Below are 13,429 nucleotides of genomic sequence, written 5' to 3'. Positions count from 1 at the left end.
TTACATATCAGATACAGATATCATTTACAGTAAACAAAACTAACAATGATAGACTGATACAGAGGGAAGAGGACCCTGCCCTTGCAGGCTTTCATTCTTTCATTTTCTGGAACAGTTTCAAGGGTGCCAACACTTTTGGCCATGACTATATATGTGTCCTTATGATGAATAAGACTATATCAAGCTCATAGTTTTACACCATGTTGCACTTAGATTTGCTTTTCCTTCCCTGTTTTGAATGTAGTGTGTCAGTCTGTACTGTAGTTCTGGTATTCTATTCATGAGCCAGAAAAGCTTAAAATGAGCCGTCTCTTCGATCTATTTGACTGTGTCTGCCACATACAGACTCTTTGGGACAAGCTCTCTTGCTGTGCGAACCTCAATGTCAGAATTAAAGTATAAAAGTTTAGCGCCCTGTCTCTTGTGCACAGCATATAAAAAGCTCCCAAGACAGTCCTTTATTCTGCACCATTAATGCAGCACTAAAAACGTTACTCTTGCTTGCTGATCAGTGGGGTCTGACTGGAGTGACCCCCATCCTGTGCAAGAATGAAGGGACTGTGGTCCTATAATAATGTTGGTGTGGACACAGACAGGGGCCCCTGTGCAAAACAGTACTTGGGGCCCTTTGCAGTCCAATAGCTGCACATCATGCATCCTTTTAAGTGCCTGTGACAGAAGCGGCTTTGAAGGTAGACGTGGCTCCCTTACACCTTGCGACTGCACAGGCTGCACCAATGACATGCCCGCTCCTGCTCCTTATGTTACAGAGGGGCTTTTGTACCACCTAAGGTGCCAGGGTCCTGGTGCAACTTCTACCTCTGCCCATACTATATTTATGATCCGTTCAGCAAGTGATTGTTACCCCTTAAACAATTGACCAAAAATAGATAAATTTAAAAATCATCGCAGAAAAAAAAAAGCCTTACTTACTAACACCAGGTAACAAAACCATAACAGTACAGGATGCAGCATGATAAAGACGGGGGCAGCACAGGTGCAAAATACTGATGAAACACTCACAAACCTATCAATTCATGGAGGGGGTATTATTATAAATGCACACTGGTAAGCCTTGCATAGGGCGCTGGTCACACAGATACATATGATGCACAGTGTCTGACTTTTAGTCCGTTAGTGACATTCATACTAATAGATCAGGGTGCTGCTATATAAGTGCACCCCACTTGCATTGAGGGTCTAATTGGCATGTGACTGCATGCATGCACACTTGCGGCCATGCACCCTGCACCAGAGAATACAGCATGCAGCGCGCTGAGGATTCGCAAGTCTGCAGTCACATAGAGTAACTGCAGACTTGTAGCTTAATAAGGTCTGTGCACACCTTAAGTTTTTGTCATAAAATCTGAAGGATTTCCTAGCACCAGCAAAGTGAACGAGATTCCTCAAGTCTCATGCATACCTCGCTTATTTTTTCCTTGTCAATTCTTTCAGTGTTTTTGTTGCAGATTTCACCCATACTAATGAGTGGGGGAAAAAAATCTCCAAAACACCAGTATTTTTCACAGCGTTTTTCGTGGTAACACATCAGGATTTGCAGCAGAATTTTCTGCACGTGCAGTAAGGCCGGATCACCCCTATAATATAGAGCAGCACACAGCCGCCCACTCCCCTGTTTCCCTTGCACTGCTCACAATCAGTGAGGTGCCTCCATGCAAGTGAAGGTTGGGGCTGCCACTTCCTTGCTACAGATGGCAGAGGAGCTTCTCTCACATTCTTCACTTACAGGCACCAGATAAGGAAGTGTGTTGAGTAATCAGGGGTGTGTGCTTCTTATGGGGGGGGACGACCTCCTAGCTGTTCAGTAGCACAGAGGAGAAGAGGAGGAGTGAGGAGGAGTGAGGAGGAGTGAGGAGGCACACCTGCCCACTGCCACATTCCATCGCCACACGCAGATAGACATCACCAGGGGAAGGCGACTGCCAGGTAAGAGCTCCTTATACCTGATGCCACCTGACGATGTGCCAATAACTGTACAGACATTGATCGTCCGTCAGGGGAGTTGGCGCTGGATTTATTTGACTTGTATTGAAGTAGGTGAAATTGATACTTTACAGTCAATATTTACTATTAAAGCTTCACATTGTATCATGTCGATGGCGCTCACATTGTGATGCCCTAGAAGTCGCCTGTCGCTTTGCTCTGGATTGCTGATCTTGCGTTACTCTTGGCGGAACTGATACTTTGTATCCAGTAGAGGACAATGTGGAAGTGCGGATTCTACCCAGTGTCATGGTTTCATATCGATCTTGGCATATAGCAGGTTAGTGCTTTCTGTTCCATTCACCTTTTGCCTTCGGGTAAGGTTTTCTTGCCTTGCTTTGACTTGCTGACAGGGCATGTTGGGAGTTGTAGTTTCACAACAGCTGGAGAGCAACAGGTTGGAGTACACTGTGTGGTATAATACAATGTAACAAGAAAATGTCAGCGTTGTCTGTGCATGTTGGGAGTTGTAGTTTCACAACAGCCGGAGTCACAGGTTGGAGAACATTGTGTGGTATAATACAATGTAACAAGAAAATGTCAGCGTTGTCTGTGCATGTTGGGAGTTGTAGTTTCACAACAGCCGGAGTCACAGGTTTGGAGAATGCTGTAGTATATAATACAATGTAACAAGGAAATGTCACCATTGTCTGTGCATGTTGGGAGTTGTCGTTTCACAACAGCCGGAGTCACAGGTTGGAGAACATTGTGTGGTATAATACAATATAACAAGAAAATGTCACCTTTGTCTGTGCATGTTGGGAGTTGTAGTTTCACAACAGCCGGAGTCACAGGTTTGGAGAATGCTGTAGTATATAATACACTGTATATCATATCCTGGACAGTGTGTATCAGATCTCGCGCTCTGGATACAGCAGTATATACTTTAGGTCGCATTGTGATTTGCAGGTACTTGTCTGTTTGCCCTCTAGGTGCAGGTGTTAACTCATTCCTCTCCTTGCAGAAACTGTTCATACAGCAGTTTGTAATGGAGTGATATTGCAATATGGAGAAGTGATTCATTCCAATAGAGGGGAAGCAGATTTATATCACTATACAGTGTAAATAGAGGACATGAACGTCTCTGGTTTATTACACATATATTATGCCAGGAAGAGCTGATACTTTGTATCTTATATATTATAACAAGCATATCTGATAGCTCATCCTTCCTAACAATCTACTGTGTCATCCTTCCTAACACTCATCCTATTAATGTAAGTGCATAAACTGTAGCTGCAATGATTTGTTCAACATGCAGCCACAAGCAGATTTGATACTCAGATGTTGCTTTATGCCATGATTTGTTGTGCCAGCAGTTATACTGTTGTGACTTCACCCTCTAGGTGTAAGGGTATCTAGATGACTTGAGCTGCACTATCTGAGCATGAACATGAAGACTGAGAAGCTGATGCTTTATATCTAATATGTCATCTAAAAAGTAGTAAGAGGGTCTTATGTGTTATGCCATGTTGTAAGGTGCCAACGGTTATGTATTTGTATTCACCCTCTAGGCTTAAGGGCATATAGGTGAGATGAGATGCACTGACATGTTGAGCATGAAAACACAAACCAAGTTGATATTTTTTATCTATTGTGCAATGTATACAAACTAACAAGATTGTCTTATGTATTATGCAATGGTATAAATTGCCAATAGTTGCATTTTTGTGTCTTCACCCTCTAAGTTTAAGGGTATGTAGGGGAGTAGTGTTGAACTGGCTTGTTGAGCATGAAAAAAAAATCACAGAACTGCTTAATTTTATAAATCTTGCAAAATACAAATATAACTGATGACTTATATTTTATGCCATGGGTTAGTGTACCAGCGGCTATATTTTCACCCTCTAGCTGTAAGGCTATAAAGGTGAGAAAAGCAGCATTGGCTTGATAAACAGGAAAACAATAAGAGGGCAGCTACTTTGTATCTATCATGCGATATACAAATAACAGCCGTGTCTTAAATTTTATGCCATGGTAGAATGTTCCACCAGTTGTGTGGGTGTGACTTCATCATCTAAGTCAGGGATGTCAAACTCCAACATACAGAGGTCTCACATAGTCCTCCATACAGTATAATGGGCCCCACATAGTCCTCCATACAGTATAATGGGCCCCACATAGCCCTCCATACAGTATAATGGGCCCCACATAGTCCTCCATACAGTATAATGGCCCCACATAGTCCTCCATACCGTATAATGGCCCCACATAGTCCTCCATACAGTATAATGGCCCCACATAGTCCTCCATACAGCATAATGGGCCCCACATAGTCCTACATACGGTATAATGGACCCCACATAGTGCTCCATACAGTATAATGGACCCCACATAGTCCTCCATACAGAATAATGGGCCCCACATAGTCCTCCATACAGAATAATGGGCCCCACATAGTCCTTCATACAGCATAATGGCCCCACACAGTCCTCCATACAGTATAATGGACTCTCATAGTCCTCCATACTGTATAATGGCCCCACATAGTCCTCCATACAGTATAATGGGCCCCACATAGTCCTCCATACAGAATAATGGGCCCCACATAGTCCTTCATACAGCATAATGGCCCCACACAGTCCTCCATACAGTATAATGGACTCTCATAATCCTCCATACTGTATAATGGCCCCACATAGTCCTCCATACAGTATAATGGACCTCACATAGTCCTCCATACAGTATAATGGACCCCACATAGTCCTCCATACAGTATAATGGCCCCACATAGTCCTCCATGCAGTATAATGGCCCCACATAGTCCTCCATACAGTATAATGGCCTCACATAGTCCTTCATGCAGAATAATGGGCCCCACATAGTCCTCCATACAGAATAATGGCCCCACATAGTCCTCCATACAGTATAATGGACCCCGCATAGTCCTTCATGCAGAATAATGGGCCCACATAGTCCTCCATACAATATAAGGTGCTCCACATAGTCCTCCATACAGAATAATGGGCCCCATATAGTCCTTCATGTAGAATAATGGGCCCCACATAGTCCTGTATACAGAATAATGACCCCACATAGTCCTCCATACAGTATAATGGGCCCACATAGTCCTCCATACAGTATAATGGCCTCACATAGTCCTTCATGCAGAATAATGGGCCCCACATAGTCCTCCATACAGAATAATGGCCCCACATAGTCCTCCATACAGTATAATGGACCCCGCATAGTCCTTCATGCAGAATAATGGGCCCCATATAGTCCTTCATGTAGAATAATGGCCCCCACATAGTCCTCCATACAGAATAATGGGCCCCACATAGTCCTCCATACAGTATAATGGGCCCTACATAGTCCTCCATACCGTATAATGGCCCCACATAGTCCTCCATACAGTATAATGGCCCCACATAATCCTCCATACAGAATAATGGCCCCACATAGTCCTCCATACCGTATAATGGCCCCACATAGTCCTCCATACAGAATAATGGCCCCACATAGTCCTCCATACAGCATAATGGGCCCCGCATAGTCCTCCATACAGCATAATGGGCCCCACATAGGGGTGATGGTTCTGGTGTCGCGGGCCAAATAAAACCACCCTGCGGGCCATATTTGGCCCACGGGCCAGAGTTTGGCATGTATGCATTAAGTGTAAGGGTATATAGATGAATCATGCTGAATTGGCTTGTTCAGTAATAAACAGTAACAGAACTACTTCTGTATAACTATCCCTACAAATATCGGTGGAGTCTTATAACACATGTTTAATGTGCCAACAATTTATTTGTTGTTCTTTCACCCTCTGGTTATGAGGGTATAAAGGTGAATAAAGCAGTATTGGCTTGTTAACATGAAAACATATATAGGTAAATAGTGCAGAACTGGCTGGTTGAGCAAGAATCAAGTATCATTGTTTGATGAATATACTGTAGAATCATAGCAATGTGCAAAAACCATACTTTATGCCATGGTATAATGTGCCAGTGGTTGTATTTTTGTGTTTTCACCCTCTAGGTGTAAGGGTATAAAGGTGAGTTGAGCTGCATTGGCTTGGTAGATATGTCAACACTAACCGAGCTGCTACTTTGTATCTACCATGATCTTCAAGTGACAAGGAGTCCTTTGCCTTACACTTTAATGTGCCATTAGTTATAGTGTAATTTCACCCTCTGGTTATAAGGGTATTTGGGTGATTTGAACAGCACTTGCTGAACATGTAAGCTGAACCCATAAATTCTATCTGCAGTATACAAAAAACAAGCTTATACCACCACTACTTGACATCCCATAAATCAGGATTATGTGACATCCATGTTGACAAGGGCTCCTTTAGATGCAGGCGGAGATGGGTTACCAGATTTGCACTGAAGCGTAACTAATTGATGGGGGTCTTTCTGTATCTCTGTGCAGTGCCCTGACAATCGTTTGTACACGTCTTCACCCTCTGGTAATTATGGACAGAGTTCACTTTATTCAGACTGGTTTAATGATCACGGATTAGAGAGTAAATTAATAATTATTACAATAAGTGGACAGGGGTTAAAGAAAGCAATGAGAATAAGGTTCCTCAGGGATCCGCGGGAGGCATTTAATTCTTTTATAGGGTCAGGAGGAGTAAATCTGTGTGTGTGGGGGGGGGTAACATATCTACATGTGTGCACTTTAGAGAGACGTCTCTTCTCATTATGGGGTCCTCATTGCTCTGGAGATGGGGTGCATGTCCCCATAAGCCTCAGATAAACAGACACCCCTTCTAAGGTTGATGGTGTCTCTCCTGTGTGTCCGACAGATGGATGAGGGTCTGTACAGAGACTGTAAGTGACTGAGCGACACCTGCGAGCAGAGTCTTAGTGGAGTCACCGCACCGCGCAGAGGAAGCGCCAAACTGACAACGCGGAAGAAGAGAAGAACGTGCGGAGGCTAACCCCTCCACTGCTGAGGACCTCCTACAGCACGTCTGCTCTCTGTCATTACATAATGCGCAATGGATCACACAGGATAGGATTAGATACACGGCTCAGCAGACAGTATCACACAGGAGAGGATTAGATACACGGCTCAGCAGACAGTATCACACAGGATAGGATTAGATACACGGCTCAGCAGACAGTATCACACAGGATAGGATTAGATACACGGCTCAGCACACAGTATCACACAGGAGAGGATTAGATACCCGGCTCAGCAGACAGTATCACACAGGATAGGATTAGATACACAGCTCAGCAGACAGTATCACACAGGATAGGATTAGATACACGGCTCAGCAGACAGTATCACACAGGAGAGGATTAGATACACGGCTCAGCAGACAGTATCACACAGGAGAGGATTAGATACACGGCTCAGCAGACAGTATCACACAGGAGAGGATTAGATACACGGCTCAGCAGACAGTATCACACAGGATAGGATTAGATACATGGCTCAGCAGACAGTATCACACAGGATAGGATTAGATACACGGCTCAGCAGACAGTATCACACAGGATAGGATTAGATACATGGCTCAGCAGACAGTATCACACAGGATAAGATTAGATACACGGCTCAGCAGACAGTATCACACAGGATAGGATTAGATACATGGCTCAGCAGACAGTATCACACAGGAGAGGATTAGATACACGGCTCAGCAGACAGTATCACACAGGATAGGATTAGATACACGGCTCAGCAGACAGCATCACACATGTTAAGTTTAGATACACGGCTCGTCAGCACGTTATCACACGTTAGGCTTAGATACACGGCTCGTCAGCACACTGTCGCTGTATGATACCTATGTAGACATTTGGTGCAGTTACATATCGGGATGCGGTGCTGCTTCTGGAGTGTGGGGGACAATGAATGGCTGAATGGAGCAGTCGTGTTGTTACATTGTGTCACACAGTCGGCTGCTACTTTGTGTCTTTCTGTATTTATACTTCCTGTTTCACAGAAACCTTCATCTAAACCTAAATATAACTTCTGGGTAAAACCTGGCAGCGAAGCGGAGGAGAAACCCCACTGCAGATGGCCCCTAACAGCGAAACCTGTTCATTAGTGGCCTCACCGAGCCGGGAACACGGGGCCTGGAACACGGGGCCTGGAACACAGAGACGGGAACACAGGGCCTGGAACACGGGGCCGGGAACACGGGGCCGGGAACACGGGGCCGGGAACACGGGGCCGGGAACACGGGGCCGGGAACACGGGGCCAGGAACACGGGACCTGGAACACGGGGCCTGGAACACGGGGCCTGGAACACGGGGCCGGGAACACGGGGCCGCAAACACCAATCCGGGAACACGGGGCCGCAAACACCAAGCCTGGAACACAGAGCCTGGAACACAGAGCCGGGAACACAGAGCCGGGAACACGGGGCCGGGAACACGGGGCCTGGAACAGAGAGCCGGGAACACGGGGCTGTAACACAGGGCCTGGAACACACACAGGGCCTGGAACACAGAGCCGGGAACACAGGGCCGGGAACACGGGGCCTGGAACACGGGGCCTGGAACAGAGAGCCGGGAACACGGGGCCGGGAACACGGGGCCGGGAACACGGGGCCGGAAACACGGGGCCGGAAACACAGAGCCGGGAACACGGGGCCGGGAACACAGAGCCTGGAACACAGAGCCAGGAACACAGAGCCGGAAACACAGGGCCGGGAATACAGGGCGGGGAACACAGGGCCTGGAACACAGGTCCGGGAACGCAGGTCCGGGAACGCAGGTCCGGGAACGCAGGGCCGGGAACGCAGGGCCGGAAAAGCAGGGCCGGAAACGCAGGGCCGGAAACACAGAGCCTGGAACACAGAGCCTGGAACACAGGGCCTGGAACACGGGGCCTGGAACACGGGGCTGTAACACAGGGCCTGGAACACACACAGGGCCTGGAACACAGAGCCGGGAACACAGGGCCGGGAACACGGGGCCTGGAACACGGGGCCTGGAACAGAGAGCCGGGAACACGGGGCCGGGAACACGGGGCCGGGAACACAGGGCCGGGAACACGGGGCCTTGAACACGGGGCCTGGAACAGAGAGCTGGGAACACGGGGCTGTAACACAGGGCCTGGAACACACACAGGGCCTGGAACACAGAGCCGGGAACACAGGGCCGGGAACACGGGGCCTGGAACACGGGGCCTGGAACAGAGAGCCGGGAACACGGGGCTGGGAACACGGGGCCGGGAACACGGGGCCGGAAACACGGGGCCGGAAACACAGAGCCGGGAACACGGGGCCGGGAACACAGAGCCTGGAACACAGAGTCAGGAGCACAGAGCCGGAAACACAGGGCCGGGAATACAGGGCGGGGAACACAGGGCCTGGAACACAGGTCCGGGAACACAGGTCCGGGAACGCAGGTCCGGGAACGCAGGGCCGGAAACGCAGGGCCGGGAACACAGAGCCTGGAACACAGAGCCTGGAACACAGGGCCTGGAAAACAGGGCCTGGAACACAGAGCCAGGAACACAGGGCCGGGAACACAGGGCCTGGAACACGGGACTGGAACAGAGAGCCGGGAACAGAGAGCCGGGAACACAGGGCCGGGAACACAGGGCCTGGAAAACAGGGCCTGGAAAACAGGGCCTGGAACACAGGGCTGGGAACACAGGGCCTGGAACACGGGACTGGAACAGAGAGCCTGGAACACAGAGCCGGGAACACAGGGCCGGGAACACAGGGCCTGGAAAACAGGGCCTGGAACACAGAGCCGGGAACACAGGGCCGGGAACACAGGGCCGGGAACACAGGGCCTGGAAAACAGGGCCTGGAACACAGAGCCGGGAACACAGGGCCGGGAACACAGGGCCTGGAAAACAGGGCCTGGAAAACAGGGCCTGGAACACAGAGCCAGGAACACAGGGCCGGGAACACAGGGCCTGGAACACGGGACTGGAACAGAGAGCCTGGAACACAGAGCCGGGAACACAGGGCCTGGAAAACAGGGCCTGGAACACAGAGCCAGGAACACGGGGCCAGGAACACAGAGCCGGGAACACGGGGCCGGGAACACGGGGCCTGGAACACGGGGCCGGGAACACGGGGCCTGGAACACGGGGCCGGGAACACGGGGCCTGGAACACGGGGCCGGGAACACGGAGCCGGGAACACGGGGCCGGGAACACAGAGCCTGGAACACAGAGCCTGGAACACAGAGCCTGGAACACAGAGCCGGGAACACAGGGTCGGGAACACAGGGCCGGGAACACAGGGCCGGGAACACGAGGCCTGGAGCACAGGGCCTGGAACACAGGTCCGGGAACACAGGTCCGGGAACACAGGTCCGGGAACACCGAGCTGGGAACACAGGGCCGGGAACACAGGGCCAGGAACACGAGGCCGGGAACACAGGGCCGGGAACACAGGGGCGGGAACACAGAGCCTGGAACACAGAGCCTGGAACACAGAGCCTGGAACACAGAGCGGGGACACAGGGTCGGGAACACAGGGCCAGGAACACCGAGCCAGGAACACGAGGCCTGGAACACAGGGCCTGGAACACAGGTCCGGGAACACAGGTCCGGGAACACAGGTCCGGGAACACCGAGCTGGGAACACAGGGCTGGGAACACAGGGCCGGGAACACAGGGCCGGGAACACAGGGCCGGGAACATGAGGCCGGGAACACAGGGCCGGGAACACGAGGCCGGGAACACAGGGCCGGGAACACAGGGGCGGGAACACAGGGCCGGGAACACAGAGCCGGGAATACAGGGCCGGGAACACAGAGCTGGGAACACAGAGCCTGGAACACAGGGCCGGGGACACAGAGCTGGGAACACAGAGCCGGGAACACGGGGCCGGGAACACGGGGCCTGGAACACGGGGCCAGGAACACGGAGCCGGGAACACGGGGCCGGGAACACAGAGCCTGGAACACAGAGCCTGGAACACAGAGCCTGGAACACAGAGCCGGGAACACAGGGTCGGGAACACAGGGCCGGGAACACAGGGCCGGGAACACGAGGCCTGGAACACAGGGCCTGGAACACAGGTCCGGGAACACAGGTCCGGGAACACCGAGCTGGGAACACAGGGCTGGGAACACAGGGCCGGGAACACAGGGCCAGGAACACAGGGCCAGGAACACGAGGCCGGGAACACAGGTCCGGGAACACAGGGGCGGGAACACAGAGCCTGGAACACAGAGCCTGGAACACAGAGCCTGGAACACAGAGCCGGGAACACAGGGTCGGGAACACAGGGCCGGGAACACCGAGCCAGGAACACGAGGCCTGGAACACAGGGCCTGGAACACAGGTCCGGGAACACAGGTCCGGGAACACAGGTCCGGGAACACCGAGCTGGGAACACAGGGCTGGGAACACAGGGCCGGGAACACAGGGCCGGGAACACAGGGCCGGGAACATGAGGCCGGGAACACAGGGCCGGGAACACGAGGCCGGGAACACAGGGCCGGGAACACAGGGGCGGGAACACAGGGCCGGGAACACAGAGCCGGGAATACAGGGCCGGGAACACAGAGCTGGGAACACAGAGCCTGGAACACAGGGCCGGGGACACAGAGCTGGGAACACAGAGCCGGGAACACAGGGCCGGGAACACAGGGCCTGGAAAACAGGGCCTGGAAAACAGGGCCTGGAACACAGAGCCAGGAACACAGGGCCGGGAACACGGGACTGGAACAGAGAGCCTGGAACACAGAGCCAGGAACACAGAGCCGGGAACACAGGGCCTGGAACACAGAGCCAGGAACACGGGGCCAGGAACACAGAGCCGGGAACACAGAGCCGGGAACACGGGGCCGGGAACACGGGGCCTGGAACACGGGGCCGGGAACAAGGAGCCGGGAACACGGGGCCGGGAACACAGAGCCTGGAACACAGAGCCTGGAACACAGAGCCGGGAACACAGGGTCGGGAACACAGGGCCGGGAACACGAGGCCTGGAACACAGGGCCTGGAACACAGGTCCGGGAACACAGGTCCGGGAACACAGGTCCTGGAACACCGAGCTGGGAACACAGAGCTGGGAACACAGGGCCGGGAACACAGGGCCAGGAACACGAGGCCGGGAACACAGGGCCGGGAACACGGGCGGGAACACAGAGCCTGGAACACAGAGCCTGGAACACAGAGCCTGGAACACAGAGCCGGGAACACAGGGTCGGGAACACAGGGCCGGGAACACCGAGCCAGGAACACGAGGCCTGGAACACAGGGCCTGGAACACAGGTCCGGGAACACAGGTCCGGGAACACAGGTCCGGGAACACAGGTCCGGGAACACCGAGCTGGGAACACAGGGCTGGGAACACAGGGCCGGGAACACAGGGCCAGGAACACGAGGCCGGGAACACAGGGCCGGGAACACAGGGGCGGGAACACAGAGCCTGGAACACAGAGCCGGGAACACAGGGTCGGGAACACAGGGCCGGGAACACCGAGCCAGGAACACGAGGCCTGGAACACAGGGCCTGGAACACAGGTCCGGGAACACAGGTCCGGGAACACAGGTCCGGGAACACAGGTCCGGGAACACCGAGCTGGGAACACAGGGCTGGGAACACAGGGCCGGGAACACAGGGCCGGGAACACAGGGCCGGGAACATGAGGCCAGGAACACAGGGCCGGGAACACGAGGCCGGGAACACAGGGCCGGGAACACAGGGGCGGGAACACAGGGCCGGGAACACAGAGCCGGGAATACAGGGCCGGGAACACAGAGCTGGGAACACAGAGCCTGGAACACAGGGCCGGGGACACGGGGCCGGGAACACCGAGCCCTCCGGAGTCATATACATGTATACATAGAGCAATATATCATGTACACATACACCGCTAAATACACATACTGTACACAATCATACGTACACCGCAGGTACAATTATATACACATATAATACATACAGTATATATACCCCACACATACACCACACATATGTACATAGGATACCTGTGAAGTAAGATATACTTATAAGATGGTGTCTATTTGAGGCCCGTGACTTCTCCATCATTGGCCGCGCTGTTCGCCCATCAGACTAAGGGCATCTGCAGACAATCATGGAAATCAGTCCGATCACAGACCGCAGTGCACGGACTGGCGACAGCTCCCCTGACCCGAGCGTGACAGCTTCATATATTTCTATGCACTGTATATACTATATATACAAAAGCACTGTATATAGTGTATTAATTCATGCACAGTACATACTATATTCACAGTATATTCCATATATATACATACATAGTGTCAACTATATATAATACATGCACAGTATGTAATATATAAATGTGTGCACAGTATATACTATATATACATATGCACAGTGCATACTATATTCACAGTATATTCCATATATACACCTATATTATCCCCCGGGCCATGCGGATTCTCTCCAGGCCTCGCATGAGTAGATGAAATCAACACCTCTTATCTGTTGATGATGCTGAGATGGCGGAGTATGGAGTCAGTAGATAACAACGTTCTGAAGATCGTCATTGA

The 13,429-nt window shown here is 51.6% G+C and overlaps 1 protein-coding gene across 4 annotated transcripts in view; it reads left to right on the top strand.

The window, feature by feature from the left end:
- The first annotated feature begins 1,679 nt into the window (after window positions 1–1,679).
- Window positions 1,680–13,429, top strand: part of PTK2B (protein tyrosine kinase 2 beta) — a 288,178-nt gene continuing 276,428 nt past the window's right edge. For 2 of the 4 annotated variants that reach the window (XM_073673841.1, XM_073673842.1), the window contains exon 1: window positions 1,680–1,947. The gene's annotated coding sequence lies outside the window, so the exon portion shown is untranslated. Of the gene's footprint in view, window positions 1,948–2,142; window positions 2,285–13,429 lie in introns of those variants that run through there. The other 2 variants (XM_073673840.1, XM_073673843.1) reach the window with 2 other exon arrangements.

Source organism: Phyllobates terribilis, unplaced genomic scaffold (genome assembly GCF_046119375.1).
Source record: "Phyllobates terribilis strain yellow unplaced genomic scaffold, ASM4611937v1 Scaffold_3__8_contigs__length_932513732, whole genome shotgun sequence".
Lineage (NCBI taxonomy): Eukaryota > Metazoa > Chordata > Amphibia > Anura > Dendrobatidae > Phyllobates > Phyllobates terribilis.
This window is presented reverse-complemented; position numbering and strand designations above follow the sequence as displayed.